Source organism: Electrophorus electricus, chromosome 2 (genome assembly GCF_041902795.1).
Source record: "Electrophorus electricus isolate QZ-2024a chromosome 2, ASM4190279v1, whole genome shotgun sequence".
In the NCBI taxonomy this organism is placed as follows: domain Eukaryota; kingdom Metazoa; phylum Chordata; class Actinopteri; order Gymnotiformes; family Gymnotidae; genus Electrophorus; species Electrophorus electricus.
This window is the reverse complement of record NC_137498.1, coordinates 729,181-746,372: the sequence shown is the minus strand read 5'-3', so window position 1 is coordinate 746,372 and position 17,192 is coordinate 729,181. Positions and strand designations below refer to the sequence as shown.

The window sequence follows — 17,192 nt, the reverse complement described above, 5'->3', positions numbered from 1 at the left end:
GCTTTGGATCAAGGTTTCAAACGTCAGGTTAGGGTTATTGTTTGATGTAAAAAATTATCAAGTTTTTTTGGGAGACACGGGGAGGCTGGTTTTGCTCCATGAGTGGGTGGAGTCACCTTCCTGTCCTCTGACGAATCATAACGGTGACCTACAGGCCTCTGAGACCTGCCGTCTTGCAGAGACCTCTTCCCGGCATGGGCAGTTATATGTGTGCCCCGTGCAGCAGTGGTGACGTGCTTGTTACGGCAGCACATATACTAAAATTGGATCGATACAGAGAAGATTAGCATGGCCCCTGCGAAAGGATGACACGCAAATCCGTGAAGCGCTCCACATTTTTGGCCACCGGAGACGTGGCATGCCAATCCGGCAGGTCCTGCCATCTGTGGACCAAGAATTACGACGCTTCCGCTTCACTTATAAAACTAGCACCTTTTCTATGGCTCAACGTCACGTTTCAGAGACAGTCTAAGTTAGGAGCATAACTTTGAGATTGAGCAAAATACATTAAACTGTAGGGTATGGCTAAAGCACTGCGCACACACTGTGAGTTTCAACAACGAACTAATGGAGATGTCACTGACTGACTGGTTTTTAGTTGTTGTTCAAATACAGAAATTGACAAAAAGTCACAGAGACTCTCTCCACACCTAGATATCAGTCCATGAATGAGTGAACGATGCTTGCCGGTGCTGGATAAATTAATATCCAGTGGGTAGAGGGTGCTATACATATGTATTTTTGTCCTTTGCTGGGTTGGAAGTGCAAGATGAGAATTTCCTCCAGCGCCTTCCCTTCCCTTTAATCAAGTCTCCGCCCCTTGCCCTGCAATCTCACCCCCTAACTCCCCCTTCCTGCCTTGTCAGGGTCTGCCCCGCCGCTTGATCTTTACCCTTATCCTTTTCCTGTGTTGTGCAGTGGGGAAAGGGTCCTTCTATATCTACCTTCCCCAAGCATGCATACCTGGCTGGGTGGGATGAGGTTATAATCAGAAATGGGGATAAGGCAAGGCAAGGCAAGGCAAGGCAAGGCTATGCTATGCTATGCTCAGCCGTACTCAGCCATGGTGCTTGGGCTGTTTTTACCTTTGTAAATTCTTCACATGCAGGAATCTCAACTTTGTGGTTTTCCTGGATGTTTTTTGTTAATGGTATGCTGCTCTTGCTGTTTTAAACTCATTTTGAATGCTTTGTACTTGTTTGGTCTAACGCTGTCTGTTTGGAGTTGTGCATGTATTTAAACTGAAGTAGGCAGTGGGGATAAGCAATCCATTTACATCCAGACTTATTTGTCCATCATTATGTTTCCATTTGAGCTCTTCCAATACAGAAACAAATGTTAAAAAAACAAAGTGACTGATTTTTTTGGGTGTATAATGTGTTCTTTGATTTCATTCATGCTCTACATTTTCTGATTCACCAGGGTCTTGTCTAGTAATCTGAACAGTTTTGAGCATATACATGAAATGACTAAGTAGCTACACAGTATTTTCCACCAGATGTCCTAGACGTCTCCAAAGTGTCCAAAAACCTGTCCAAATGCACACAAAGTCGTCATTCACTATACATCAAGTTTGCATGTTTCTTTTTGCTAAAACATCACAGTATGTTACTTTAGTAAGTTTCACAACAATATTAGCTTCATAGCATCATTGTTATTAAGGGAAAAAACTGTAGCTAATACTGTAAATGCTGGGGAAAATGCAGTAAATTCTGTAATACTGCAAAAAAAATTATACTTTCTCATATATACTGACAATTTGTAGCAAGATTATGAATTTTTCCAGCAGTGAATGAAAACATCCAGTGATTTGCTATGCAAACATCAAAGCTTGCCCATGCTGACAGCCAAGATAGTCTAAACTAGCAGCACCCAATCAACTCCGCATAAACTTCAGCTAAAATAAGCCTCTTCCTTTCCGTGCTTTAAAAAAAGTATTGGTAATCAAATCTTTCTTATGGCTGTACGAGATTCGTAAAACAGCATCAAACCCATGCGCTACACTTTATCGGCTAACGACACTGAAGCACTGGGTGATAGTACGCAGACCTTTAAACATTAAAGGTATGACTAAATAAAGCAAGTGTGTGGGGTCTAGGTTTTCGTCTACACGTCCACTATTTGATGAAACAGCTGCCAATCGTGTTACTTGCCCTGGATTCACTTGGGAAGTAAAGGATAGTCACCCCCCCTTCCCACTTCACACATTGTTGAGAATTGCTGTCACTCCAAGACAATGGCGCTGCAATGGCCAATAGAAATCAATAGAAAATACAAAAGGGCGGTCTAATGCTCTATTCATGAACACTTTTAAGTCTGTAACATGCATTTTGAGGTAACTAAAAGGTTTGCATAGTTTGTGTTATCTTGCGAAGGAAATGAACATGTGTTTTTGTGCAAAGACTTGAGCACGCAATTAAAGAACTTTACCATCCCTTTGTATACCAATTAAACCTGTCATGCAGTTGCTTCGATGATAATTTCATTTTCTGTGAGGAAATCTGATGTTATCTTATCCTGGAAAAAGCATGTTTTAAAAATGCCATTTAAAAGGCCAGGGACGATTGTTGGAAATTTACCAGAAAAACACCGTGTATTCAGCTTGGGATTTCTGGCGAACGGTTGCATGTAGATGGCTGAAAATCGGTAAGCAGGTACTTGTTTTAGTCCTAAGAAATATTACTTTGATAAATGTACTGTACTTTAAGAATATTTGATGCTATGGAGTGATTTATTTGAGTATGCAAGTTTGGGCCCGCCGGCAGGGCCCGCTACGGGGCCATTTTAAAAGGGCAGCTGCGTAGCTCTTTACCTTGATGCTGGGGGCAAGCTGATCTAGTGCAACATCTTGTGTTATTTGGGCTGTGTACCTAAAACTGGGTGCCGGGTATTTTTTTAAATAGTTCGATTCGTTGCGGACATAGACGACGGACGACGAGGTGGTCTTAAATTTGCAGCTTTTGATGAATGTCCTTCTTTGTGAGCATTGTGCTTATAATCATTTGTTGAAGAAAAGTGCTGTGATTTGTATTTATACCTTTCTATGTAGCATGTAAGATTTCAGTCAGTGACACCCTCTTTTAACAAGTTCTTTTTGATTTATTACCAAATTCTAAATGTTGTCCCTAAACCTAGCTAAGATGAAAAACCTTAAAGCAACTGTCAATCTGAGAGTGTGAATTGATTCCACAAATAAGGTGCTTGGCTAGTTTTGGATTTCCTTTCATCATGGCTTTGGATCAAGGTTTCAAACGTCAGGTTAGGGTTATTGTTTGATGTAAAAAATTATCAAGTTTTTTTTGGGAGACACGGGGAGGCTGGTTTTGCTCCATGAGTGGGTGGAGTCACCTTCCTGTCCTCTGACGAATCATAACGGTGACCTACAGGCCTCTGAGACCTGCCGTCTTGCAGAGACCTCTTCCCGGCATGGGCAGTTATATGTGTGCCCCGTGCAGCAGTGGTGACGTGCTTGTTACGGCAGCACATATACTAAAATTGGATCGATACAGAGAAGATTAGCATGGCCCCTGCAAAAGGATGACACGCAAATCCGTGAAGCGCTCCACATTTTTGGCCACCGGAGACGTGGCATGCCAATCCGGCAGGTCCTGCCATCTGTGGACCAAGAATTACGACGCTTCCGCTTCACTTATAAAACTAGCACCTTTTCTATGGCTCAACGTCACGTTTCAGAGACAGTCTAAGTTAGGAGCATAACTTTGAGATTGAGCAAAATACATTAAACTGTAGGGTATGGCTAAAGCACTGCGCACACACTGTGAGTTTCAACAACGAACTAATGGAGATGTCACTGACTGACTGGTTTTTAGTTGTTGTTCAAATACAGAAATTGACAAAAAGTCACAGAGACTCTCTCCACACCTAGATATCAGTCCATGAATGAGTGAACGATGCTTGCCGGTGCTGGATAAATTAATATCCAGTGGGTAGAGGGTGCTATACATATGTATTTTTGTCCTTTGCTGGGTTGGAAGTGCAAGATGAGAATTTCCTCCAGCGCCTTCCCTTCCCTTTAATCAAGTCTCCGCCCCTTGCCCTGCAATCTCACCCCCTAACTCCCCCTTCCTGCCTTGTCAGGGTCTGCCCCGCCGCTTGATCTTTACCCTTATCCTTTTCCTGTGTTGTGCAGTGGGGAAAGGGTCCTTCTATATCTACCTTCCCCAAGCATGCATACCTGGCTGGGTGGGATGAGGTTATAATCAGAAATGGGGATAAGGCAAGGCAAGGCAAGGCAAGGCAAGGCAAGGCAAGGCTATGCTATGCTCAGCCGTACTCAGCCATGGTGCTTGGGCTGTTTTTACCTTTGTAAATTCTTCACATGCAGGAATCTCAACTTTGTGGTTTTCCTGGATGTTTTTTGTTAATGGTATGCTGCTCTTGCTGTTTTAAACTCATTTTGAATGCTTTGTACTTGTTTGGTCTAACGCTGTCTGTTTGGAGTTGTGCATGTATTTAAACTGAAGTAGGCAGTGGGGATAAGCAATCCATTTACATCCAGACTTATTTGTCCATCATTATGTTTCCATTTGAGCTCTTCCAATACAGAAACAAATGTTAAAAAAACAAAGTGACTGATTTTTTTGGGTGTATAATGTGTTCTTTGATTTCATTCATGCTCTACATTTTCTGATTCACCAGGGTCTTGTCTAGTAATCTGAACAGTTTTGAGCATATACATGAAATGACTAAGTAGCTACACAGTATTTTCCACCAGATGTCCTAGACGTCTCCAAAGTGTCCAAAAACCTGTCCAAATGCACACAAAGTCGTCATTCACTATACATCAAGTTTGCATGTTTCTTTTTGCTAAAACATCACAGTATGTTACTTTAGTAAGTTTCACAACAATATTAGCTTCATAGCATCATTGTTATTAAGGGAAAAAACTGTAGCTAATACTGTAAATGCTGGGGAAAATGCAGTAAATTCTGTAATACTGCAAAAAAAATTATACTTTCTCATATATACTGACAATTTGTAGCAAGATTATGAATTTTTCCAGCAGTGAATGAAAACATCCAGTGATTTGCTATGCAAACATCAAAGCTTGCCCATGCTGACAGCCAAGATAGTCTAAACTAGCAGCACCCAATCAACTCCGCATAAACTTCAGCTAAAATAAGCCTCTTCCTTTCCGTGCTTTAAAAAAAGTATTGGTAATCAAATCTTTCTTATGGCTGTACGAGATTCGTAAAACAGCATCAAACCCATGCGCTACACTTTATCGGCTAACGACACTGAAGCACTGGGTGATAGTACGCAGACCTTTAAACATTAAAGGTATGACTAAATAAAGCAAGTGTGTGGGGTCTAGGTTTTCGTCTACACGTCCACTATTTGATGAAACAGCTGCCAATCGTGTTACTTGCCCTGGATTCACTTGGGAAGTAAAGGATAGTCACCCCCCCTTCCCACTTCACACATTGTTGAGAATTGCTGTCACTCCAAGACAATGGCGCTGCAATGGCCAATAGAAATCAATAGAAAATACAAAAGGGCGGTCTAATGCTCTATTCATGAACACTTTTAAGTCTGTAACATGCATTTTGAGGTAACTAAAAGGTTTGCATAGTTTGTGTTATCTTGCGAAGGAAATGAACATGTGTTTTTGTGCAAAGACTTGAGCACGCAATTAAAGAACTTTACCATCCCTTTGTATACCAATTAAACCTGTCATGCAGTTGCTTCGATGATAATTTCATTTTCTGTGAGGAAATCTGATGTTATCTTATCCTGGAAAAAGCATGTTTTAAAAATGCCATTTAAAAGGCCAGGGACGATTGTTGGAAATTTACCAGAAAAACACCGTGTATTCAGCTTGGGATTTCTGGCGAACGGTTGCATGTAGATGGCTGAAAATCGGTAAGCAGGTACTTGTTTTAGTCCTAAGAAATATTACTTTGATAAATGTACTGTACTTTAAGAATATTTGATGCTATGGAGTGATTTATTTGAGTATGCAAGTTTGGGCCCGCCGGCAGGGCCCGCTACGGGGCCATTTTAAAAGGGCAGCTGCGTAGCTCTTTACCTTGATGCTGGGGGCAAGCTGATCTAGTGCAACATCTTGTGTTATTTGGGCTGTGTACCTAAAACTGGGTGCCGGGTATTTTTTTAAATAGTTCGATTCGTTGCGGACATAGACGACGGACGACGAGGTGGTCTTAAATTTGCAGCTTTTGATGAATGTCCTTCTTTGTGAGCATTGTGCTTATAATCATTTGTTGAAGAAAAGTGCTGTGATTTGTATTTATACCTTTCTATGTAGCATGTAAGATTTCAGTCAGTGACACCCTCTTTTAACAAGTTCTTTTTGATTTATTACCAAATTCTAAATGTTGTCCCTAAACCTAGCTAAGATGAAAAACCTTAAAGCAACTGTCAATCTGAGAGTGTGAATTGATTCCACAAATAAGGTGCTTGGCTAGTTTTGGATTTCCTTTCATCATGGCTTTGGATCAAGGTTTCAAACGTCAGGTTAGGGTTATTGTTTGATGTAAAAAATTATCAAGTTTTTTTGGGAGACACGGGGAGGCTGGTTTTGCTCCATGAGTGGGTGGAGTCACCTTCCTGTCCTCTGACGAATCATAACGGTGACCTACAGGCCTCTGAGACCTGCCGTCTTGCAGAGACCTCTTCCCGGCATGGGCAGTTATATGTGTGCCCCGTGCAGCAGTGGTGACGTGCTTGTTACGGCAGCACATATACTAAAATTGGATCGATACAGAGAAGATTAGCATGGCCCCTGCAAAAGGATGACACGCAAATCCGTGAAGCGCTCCACATTTTTGGCCACCGGAGACGTGGCATGCCAATCCGGCAGGTCCTGCCATCTGTGGACCAAGAATTACGACGCTTCCGCTTCACTTATAAAACTAGCACCTTTTCTATGGCTCAACGTCACGTTTCAGAGACAGTCTAAGTTAGGAGCATAACTTTGAGATTGAGCAAAATACATTAAACTGTAGGGTATGGCTAAAGCACTGCGCACACACTGTGAGTTTCAACAACGAACTAATGGAGATGTCACTGACTGACTGGTTTTTAGTTGTTGTTCAAATACAGAAATTGACAAAAAGTCACAGAGACTCTCTCCACACCTAGATATCAGTCCATGAATGAGTGAACGATGCTTGCCGGTGCTGGATAAATTAATATCCAGTGGGTAGAGGGTGCTATACATATGTATTTTTGTCCTTTGCTGGGTTGGAAGTGCAAGATGAGAATTTCCTCCAGCGCCTTCCCTTCCCTTTAATCAAGTCTCCGCCCCTTGCCCTGCAATCTCACCCCCTAACTCCCCCTTCCTGCCTTGTCAGGGTCTGCCCCGCCGCTTGATCTTTACCCTTATCCTTTTCCTGTGTTGTGCAGTGGGGAAAGGGTCCTTCTATATCTACCTTCCCCAAGCATGCATACCTGGCTGGGTGGGATGAGGTTATAATCAGAAATGGGGATAAGGCAAGGCAAGGCAAGGCAAGGCAAGGCAAGGCAAGGCTATGCTATGCTCAGCCGTACTCAGCCATGGTGCTTGGGCTGTTTTTACCTTTGTAAATTCTTCACATGCAGGAATCTCAACTTTGTGGTTTTCCTGGATGTTTTTTGTTAATGGTATGCTGCTCTTGCTGTTTTAAACTCATTTTGAATGCTTTGTACTTGTTTGGTCTAACGCTGTCTGTTTGGAGTTGTGCATGTATTTAAACTGAAGTAGGCAGTGGGGATAAGCAATCCATTTACATCCAGACTTATTTGTCCATCATTATGTTTCCATTTGAGCTCTTCCAATACAGAAACAAATGTTAAAAAAACAAAGTGACTGATTTTTTTGGGTGTATAATGTGTTCTTTGATTTCATTCATGCTCTACATTTTCTGATTCACCAGGGTCTTGTCTAGTAATCTGAACAGTTTTGAGCATATACATGAAATGACTAAGTAGCTACACAGTATTTTCCACCAGATGTCCTAGACGTCTCCAAAGTGTCCAAAAACCTGTCCAAATGCACACAAAGTCGTCATTCACTATACATCAAGTTTGCATGTTTCTTTTTGCTAAAACATCACAGTATGTTACTTTAGTAAGTTTCACAACAATATTAGCTTCATAGCATCATTGTTATTAAGGGAAAAAACTGTAGCTAATACTGTAAATGCTGGGGAAAATGCAGTAAATTCTGTAATACTGCAAAAAAAATTATACTTTCTCATATATACTGACAATTTGTAGCAAGATTATGAATTTTTCCAGCAGTGAATGAAAACATCCAGTGATTTGCTATGCAAACATCAAAGCTTGCCCATGCTGACAGCCAAGATAGTCTAAACTAGCAGCACCCAATCAACTCCGCATAAACTTCAGCTAAAATAAGCCTCTTCCTTTCCGTGCTTTAAAAAAAGTATTGGTAATCAAATCTTTCTTATGGCTGTACGAGATTCGTAAAACAGCATCAAACCCATGCGCTACACTTTATCGGCTAACGACACTGAAGCACTGGGTGATAGTACGCAGACCTTTAAACATTAAAGGTATGACTAAATAAAGCAAGTGTGTGGGGTCTAGGTTTTCGTCTACACGTCCACTATTTGATGAAACAGCTGCCAATCGTGTTACTTGCCCTGGATTCACTTGGGAAGTAAAGGATAGTCACCCCCCCTTCCCACTTCACACATTGTTGAGAATTGCTGTCACTCCAAGACAATGGCGCTGCAATGGCCAATAGAAATCAATAGAAAATACAAAAGGGCGGTCTAATGCTCTATTCATGAACACTTTTAAGTCTGTAACATGCATTTTGAGGTAACTAAAAGGTTTGCATAGTTTGTGTTATCTTGCGAAGGAAATGAACATGTGTTTTTGTGCAAAGACTTGAGCACGCAATTAAAGAACTTTACCATCCCTTTGTATACCAATTAAACCTGTCATGCAGTTGCTTCGATGATAATTTCATTTTCTGTGAGGAAATCTGATGTTATCTTATCCTGGAAAAAGCATGTTTTAAAAATGCCATTTAAAAGGCCAGGGACGATTGTTGGAAATTTACCAGAAAAACACCGTGTATTCAGCTTGGGATTTCTGGCGAACGGTTGCATGTAGATGGCTGAAAATCGGTAAGCAGGTACTTGTTTTAGTCCTAAGAAATATTACTTTGATAAATGTACTGTACTTTAAGAATATTTGATGCTATGGAGTGATTTATTTGAGTATGCAAGTTTGGGCCCGCCGGCAGGGCCCGCTACGGGGCCATTTTAAAAGGGCAGCTGCGTAGCTCTTTACCTTGATGCTGGGGGCAAGCTGATCTAGTGCAACATCTTGTGTTATTTGGGCTGTGTACCTAAAACTGGGTGCCGGGTATTTTTTTAAATAGTTCGATTCGTTGCGGACATAGACGACGGACGACGAGGTGGTCTTAAATTTGCAGCTTTTGATGAATGTCCTTCTTTGTGAGCATTGTGCTTATAATCATTTGTTGAAGAAAAGTGCTGTGATTTGTATTTATACCTTTCTATGTAGCATGTAAGATTTCAGTCAGTGACACCCTCTTTTAACAAGTTCTTTTTGATTTATTACCAAATTCTAAATGTTGTCCCTAAACCTAGCTAAGATGAAAAACCTTAAAGCAACTGTCAATCTGAGAGTGTGAATTGATTCCACAAATAAGGTGCTTGGCTAGTTTTGGATTTCCTTTCATCATGGCTTTGGATCAAGGTTTCAAACGTCAGGTTAGGGTTATTGTTTGATGTAAAAAATTATCAAGTTTTTTTGGGAGACACGGGGAGGCTGGTTTTGCTCCATGAGTGGGTGGAGTCACCTTCCTGTCCTCTGACGAATCATAACGGTGACCTACGGGCCTCTGAGACCTGCCGTCTTGCAGAGACCTCTTCCCGGCATGGGCAGTTATATGTGTGCCCCGTGCAGCAGTGGTGACGTGCTTGTTACGGCAGCACATATACTAAAATTGGATCGATACAGAGAAGATTAGCATGGCCCCTGCGAAAGGATGACACGCAAATCCGTGAAGCGCTCCACATTTTTGGCCACCGGAGACGTGGCATGCCAATCCGGCAGGTCCTGCCATCTGTGGACCAAGAATTACGACGCTTCCGCTTCACTTATAAAACTAGCACCTTTTCTATGGCTCAACGTCACGTTTCAGAGACAGTCTAAGTTAGGAGCATAACTTTGAGATTGAGCAAAATACATTAAACTGTAGGGTATGGCTAAAGCACTGCGCACACACTGTGAGTTTCAACAACGAACTAATGGAGATGTCACTGACTGACTGGTTTTTAGTTGTTGTTCAAATACAGAAATTGACAAAAAGTCACAGAGACTCTCTCCACACCTAGATATCAGTCCATGAATGAGTGAACGATGCTTGCCGGTGCTGGATAAATTAATATCCAGTGGGTAGAGGGTGCTATACATATGTATTTTTGTCCTTTGCTGGGTTGGAAGTGCAAGATGAGAATTTCCTCCAGCGCCTTCCCTTCCCTTTAATCAAGTCTCCGCCCCTTGCCCTGCAATCTCACCCCCTAACTCCCCCTTCCTGCCTTGTCAGGGTCTGCCCCGCCGCTTGATCTTTACCCTTATCCTTTTCCTGTGTTGTGCAGTGGGGAAAGGGTCCTTCTATATCTACCTTCCCCAAGCATGCATACCTGGCTGGGTGGGATGAGGTTATAATCAGAAATGGGGATAAGGCAAGGCAAGGCAAGGCAAGGCAAGGCAAGGCTATGCTATGCTCAGCCGTACTCAGCCATGGTGCTTGGGCTGTTTTTACCTTTGTAAATTCTTCACATGCAGGAATCTCAACTTTGTGGTTTTCCTGGATGTTTTTTGTTAATGGTATGCTGCTCTTGCTGTTTTAAACTCATTTTGAATGCTTTGTACTTGTTTGGTCTAACGCTGTCTGTTTGGAGTTGTGCATGTATTTAAACTGAAGAATTTAAACTGAAGTAGGTAGTGGGGATAAGCAATCCATTTACATCCAGACTTATTTGTCCATCATTATGTTTCCATTTGAGCTCTTCCAATACAGAAACAAATGTTAAAAAAACAAAGTGACTGATTTTTTTGCGTGTATAATGTGTTCTTTGATTTCATTCATGCTCTACATTTTCTGATTCACCAGGGTCTTGTCTAGTAATCTGAACAGTTTTGAGCATATACATGAAAAGACTAAGTAGCTACACAGTATTTTCCACCAGATGTCCTAGACGTCTCCAAAGTGTCCAAAAACCTGTCCAAATGCACACAAAGTCGTCATTCACTATACATCAAGTTTGCATGTTTCTTTTTGCTAAAACATCACAGTATGTTACTTTAGTAAGTTTCACAACAATATTAGCTTCATAGCATCATTGTTATTAAGGGAAAAAACTGTAGCTAATACTGTAAATGCTGGGGAAAATGCAGTAAATTCTGTAATACTGCAAAAAAAATTATACTTTCTCATATATACTGACAATTTGTAGCAAGATTATGAATTTTTCCAGCAGTGAATGAAAACATCCAGTGATTTGCTATGCAAACATCAAAGCTTGCCCATGCTGACAGCCAAGATAGTCTATACTAGCAGCACCCAATCAACTCCGCATAAACTTCAGCTAAAATAAGCCTCTTCCTTTCCGTGCTTTAAAAAAAGTATTGGTAATCAAATCATTCTTATGGCTGTACGAGATTCGTAAAACAGCATCAAACCCATGCGCTACACTTTATCGGCTAACGACACTGAAGCACTGGGTGATAGTACGCAGACCTTTAAACATTAAAGGTATGACTAAATAAAGCAAGTGTGTGGGGTCTAGGTTTTCGTCTACACGTCCACTATTTGATGAAACAGCTGCCAATCGTGTTACTTGCCCTGGATTCACTTGGGAAGTAAAGGATAGTCACCCCCCCTTCCCACTTCACACATTGTTGAGAATTGCTGTCACTCCAAGACAATGGCGCTGCAATGGCCAATAGAAATCAATAGAAAATACAAAAGGGCGGTCTAATGCTCTATTCATGAACACTTTTAAGTCTGTAACATGCATTTTGAGGTAACTAAAAGGTTTGCATAGTTTGTGTTATCTTGCGAAGGAAATGAACATGTGTTTTTGTGCAAAGACTTGAGCACGCAATTAAAGAACTTTACCATCCTTTTGTATACCAATTAAACCTGTCATGCAGTTGCTTCGATGATAATTTCATTTTCTGTGAGGAAATCTGATGTTATCTTATCCTGGAAAAAGCATGTTTTAAAAATGCCATTTAAAAGGCCAGGGACGATTGTTGGAAATTTACCAGAAAAACACCGTGTATTCAGCTTGGGATTTCTGGCGAACGGTTGCATGTAGATGGCTGAAAATCGGTAAGCAGGTACTTGTTTTAGTCCTAAGAAATATTACTTTGATAAATGTACTGTACTTTAAGAATATTTGATGCTATGGAGTGATTTATTTGAGTATGCAAGTTTGGGCCCGCCGGCAGGGCCCGCTACGGGGCCATTTTAAAAGGGCAGCTGCGTAGCTCTTTACCTTGATGCTGGGGGCAAGCTGATCTAGTGCAACATCTTGTGTTATTTGGGCTGTGTACCTAAAACTGGGTGCCGGGTATTTTTTTAAATAGTTCGATTCGTTGCGGACATAGACGACGGACGACGAGGTGGTCTTAAATTTGCAGCTTTTGATGAATGTCCTTCTTTGTGAGCATTGTGCTTATAATCATTTGTTGAAGAAAAGTGCTGTGATTTGTATTTATACCTTTCTATGTAGCATGTAAGATTTCAGTCAGTGACACCCTCTTTTAACAAGTTCTTTTTGATTTATTACCAAATTCTAAATGTTGTCCCTAAACCTAGCTAAGATGAAAAACCTTAAAGCAACTGTCAATCTGAGAGTGTGAATTGATTCCACAAATAAGGTGCTTGGCTAGTTTTGGATTTCCTTTCATCATGGCTTTGGATCAAGGTTTCAAACGTCAGGTTAGGGTTATTGTTTGATGTAAAAAATTATCAAGTTTTTTTTGGGAGACACAGGGAGGCTGGTTTTGCTCCATGAGTGGGTGGAGTCACCTTCCTGTCCTCTGACGAATCATAACGGTGACCTACGGGCCTCTGAGACCTGCCGTCTTGCAGAGACCTCTTCCCGGCATGGGCAGTTATATGTGTGCCCCGTGCAGCAGTGGTGACGTGCTTGTTACGGCAGCACATATACTAAAATTGGATCGATACAGAGAAGATTAGCATGGCCCCTGCGAAAGGATGACATGCAAATCCGTGAAGCGCTCCACATTTTTGGCCACCGGAGACGTGGCATGCCAATCCGGCAGGTCCTGCCATCTGTGGACCAAGAATTACGACGCTTCCGCTTCACTTATAAAACTAGCACCTTTTCTACGGCTCAACGTCACGTTTCAGAGACAGTCTAAGTTAGGAGCATAACTTTGAGATTGAGCAAAATACATTAAACTGTAGGGTATGGCTAAAGCACTGCGCACACACTGTGATTTTCACAACGAACTAATGGAGATGTCACTGACTGACTGGTTTTTAGTTGTTGTTCAAATACAGAAATTGACAAAAAGTCACAGAGACTCTCTCCACACCTAGATATCAGTCCATGAATGAGTGAACGATGCTTGCCGGTGCTGGATAAATTAATATCCAGTGGGTAGAGGGTGCTATACATATGTATTTTTGTCCTTTGCTGGGTTGGAAGTGCAAGATGAGAATTTCCTCCAGCGCCTTCCCTTCCCTTTAATCAAGTCTCCGCCCCTTGCCCTGCAATCTCACCCCCTAACTCCCCCTTCCTGCCTTGTCAGGGTCTGCCCCGCCGCTTGATCTTTACCCTTATCCTTTTCCTGTGTTGTGCAGTGGGGAAAGGGTCCTTCTATATCTACCTTCCCCAAGCATGCATACCTGGCTGGGTGGGATGAGGTTATAATCAGAAATGGGGATAAGGCAAGGCAAGGCAAGGCAAGGCAAGGCAAGGCTATGCTATGCTCAGCCGTACTCAGCCATGGTGCTTGGGCTGTTTTTACCTTTGTAAATTCTTCACATGCAGGAATCTCAACTTTGTGGTTTTCCTGGATGTTTTTTGTTAATGGTATGCTGCTCTTGCTGTTTTAAACTCATTTTGAATGCTTTGTACTTGTTTGGTCTAACGCTGTCTGTTTGGAGTTGTGCATGTATTTAAACTGAAGAATTTAAACTGAAGTAGGTAGTGGGGATAAGCAATCCATTTACATCCAGACTTATTTGTCCATCATTATGTTTCCATTTGAGCTCTTCCAATACAGAAACAAATGTTAAAAAAACAAAGTGACTGATTTTTTTGCGTGTATAATGTGTTCTTTGATTTCATTCATGCTCTACATTTTCTGATTCACCAGGGTCTTGTCTAGTAATCTGAACAGTTTTGAGCATATACATGAAAAGACTAAGTAGCTACACAGTATTTTCCACCAGATGTCCTAGACGTCTCCAAAGTGTCCAAAAACCTGTCCAAATGCACACAAAGTCGTCATTCACTATACATCAAGTTTGCATGTTTCTTTTTGCTAAAACATCACAGTATGTTACTTTAGTAAGTTTCACAACAATATTAGCTTCATAGCATCATTGTTATTAAGGGAAAAAACTGTAGCTAATACTGTAAATGCTGGGGAAAATGCAGTAAATTCTGTAATACTGCAAAAAAAATTATACTTTCTCATATATACTGACAATTTGTAGCAAGATTATGAATTTTTCCAGCAGTGAATGAAAACATCCAGTGATTTGCTATGCAAACATCAAAGCTTGCCCATGCTGACAGCCAAGATAGTCTATACTAGCAGCACCCAATCAACTCCGCATAAACTTCAGCTAAAATAAGCCTCTTCCTTTCCGTGCTTTAAAAAAAGTATTGGTAATCAAATCATTCTTATGGCTGTACGAGATTCGTAAAACAGCATCAAACCCATGCGCTACACTTTATCGGCTAACGACACTGAAGCACTGGGTGATAGTACGCAGACCTTTAAACATTAAAGGTATGACTAAATAAAGCAAGTGTGTGGGGTCTAGGTTTTCGTCTACACGTCCACTATTTGATGAAACAGCTGCCAATCGTGTTACTTGCCCTGGATTCACTTGGGAAGTAAAGGATAGTCACCCCCCCTTCCCACTTCACACATTGTTGAGAATTGCTGTCACTCCAAGACAATGGCGCTGCAATGGCCAATAGAAATCAATAGAAAATACAAAAGGGCGGTCTAATGCTCTATTCATGAACACTTTTAAGTCTGTAACATGCATTTTGAGGTAACTAAAAGGTTTGCATAGTTTGTGTTATCTTGCGAAGGAAATGAACATGTGTTTTTGTGCAAAGACTTGAGCACGCAATTAAAGAACTTTACCATCCCTTTGTATACCAATTAAACCTGTCATGCAGTTGCTTCGATGATAATTTCATTTTCTGTGAGGAAATCTGATGTTATCTTATCCTGGAAAAAGCATGTTTTAAAAATGCCATTTAAAAGGCCAGGGACGATTGTTGGAAATTTACCAGAAAAACACCGTGTATTCAGCTTGGGATTTCTGGCGAACGGTTGCATGTAGATGGCTGAAAATCGGTAAGCAGGTACTTGTTTTAGTCCTAAGAAATATTACTTTGATAAATGTACTGTACTTTAAGAATATTTGATGCTATGGAGTGATTTATTTGAGTATGCAAGTTTGGGCCCGCCGGCAGGGCCCGCTACGGGGCCATTTTAAAAGGGCAGCTGCGTAGCTCTTTACCTTGATGCTGGGGGCAAGCTGATCTAGTGCAACATCTTGTGTTATTTGGGCTGTGTACCTAAAACTGGGTGCCGGGTATTTTTTTAAATAGTTCGATTCGTTGCGGACATAGACGACGGACGACGAGGTGGTCTTAAATTTGCAGCTTTTGATGAATGTCCTTCTTTGTGAGCATTGTGCTTATAATCATTTGTTGAAGAAAAGTGCTGTGATTTGTATTTATACCTTTCTATGTAGCATGTAAGATTTCAGTCAGTGACACCCTCTTTTAACAAGTTCTTTTTGATTTATTACCAAATTCTAAATGTTGTCCCTAAACCTAGCTAAGATGAAAAACCTTAAAGCAACTGTCAATCTGAGAGTGTGAATTGATTCCACAAATAAGGTGCTTGGCTAGTTTTGGATTTCCTTTCATCATGGCTTTGGATCAAGGTTTCAAACGTCAGGTTAGGGTTATTGTTTGATGTAAAAAATTATCAAGTTTTTTTTGGGAGACACGGGGAGGCTGGTTTTGCTCCATGAGTGGGTGGAGTCACCTTCCTGTCCTCTGACGAATCATAACGGTGACCTACGGGCCTCTGAGACCTGCCGTCTTGCAGAGACCTCTTCCCGGCATGGGCGGTTATATGTGTGCCCCGTGCAGCAGTGGTGACGTGCTTGTTACGGCAGCACATATACTAAAATTGGATCGATACAGAGAAGATTAGCATGGCCCCTGCGAAAGGATGACACGCAAATCCGTGAAGCGCTCCACATTTTTGGCCACCGGAGACGTGGCATGCCAATCCGGCAGGTCCTGCCATCTGTGGACCAAGAATTACGACGCTTCCGCTTCACTTATAAAACTAGCACCTTTTCTACGGCTCAACGTCACGTTTCAGAGACAGTCTAAGTTAGGAGCATAACTTTGAGATTGAGCAAAATACATTAAACTGTAGGGTATGGCTAAAGCACTGCGCACACACTGTGATTTTCAACAACGAACTAATGGAGATGTCACTGACTGACTGGTTTTTAGTTGTTGTTCAAATACAGAAATTGACAAAAAGTCACAGAGACTCTCTCCACACCTAGATATCAGTCCATGAATGAGTGAACGATGCTTGCCGGTGCTGGATAAATTAATATCCAGTGGGTAGAGGGTGCTATACATATGTATTTTTGTCCTTTGCTGGGTTGGAAGTGCAAGATGAGAATTTCCTCCAGCGCCTTCCCTTCCCTTTAATCAAGTCTCCGCCCCTTGCCCTGCAATCTCACCCCCTAACTCCCCCTTCCTGCCTTGTCAGGGTCTGCCCCGCCGCTTGATCTTTACCCTTATCCTTTTCCTGTGTTGTGCAGTGGGGAAAGGGTCCTTCTATATCTACCTTCCCCAAGCATGCATACCTGGCTGGGTGGGATGAGGTTATAATCAGAAATG

At 41.6% G+C, this 17,192-nt stretch overlaps 6 non-coding genes across 6 annotated transcripts; all 6 read left to right on the top strand.

The window, feature by feature from the left end:
* Positions 1-233: 233 nt before the first annotated feature.
* LOC145653233 (U6 spliceosomal RNA) lies at positions 234-340 on the top strand. The gene has a single exon (XR_014119608.1). It is a non-coding gene; the product is annotated as a U6 spliceosomal RNA (small nuclear RNA).
* Positions 341-3,465: 3,125 nt separating this feature from the next.
* On the top strand, positions 3,466-3,572 carry LOC145653238 (U6 spliceosomal RNA). The gene has a single exon (XR_014119615.1). It is a non-coding gene; the product is annotated as a U6 spliceosomal RNA (small nuclear RNA).
* A 3,129-nt stretch (positions 3,573-6,701) lies between these two features.
* On the top strand, positions 6,702-6,808 carry LOC145653231 (U6 spliceosomal RNA). The gene has a single exon (XR_014119605.1). It is a non-coding gene; the product is annotated as a U6 spliceosomal RNA (small nuclear RNA).
* Positions 6,809-9,937: 3,129 nt separating this feature from the next.
* On the top strand, positions 9,938-10,044 carry LOC145653232 (U6 spliceosomal RNA). The gene has a single exon (XR_014119607.1). It is a non-coding gene; the product is annotated as a U6 spliceosomal RNA (small nuclear RNA).
* Positions 10,045-13,183: 3,139 nt separating this feature from the next.
* LOC118241944 (U6 spliceosomal RNA) lies at positions 13,184-13,290 on the top strand. Its single transcript, XR_004776437.2, has one exon. It is a non-coding gene; the product is annotated as a U6 spliceosomal RNA (small nuclear RNA).
* Positions 13,291-16,428: 3,138 nt separating this feature from the next.
* Positions 16,429-16,535, top strand: LOC145653228 (U6 spliceosomal RNA). Its single transcript, XR_014119603.1, has one exon. It is a non-coding gene; the product is annotated as a U6 spliceosomal RNA (small nuclear RNA).
* The last annotated feature ends 657 nt before the right edge of the window (positions 16,536-17,192 follow it).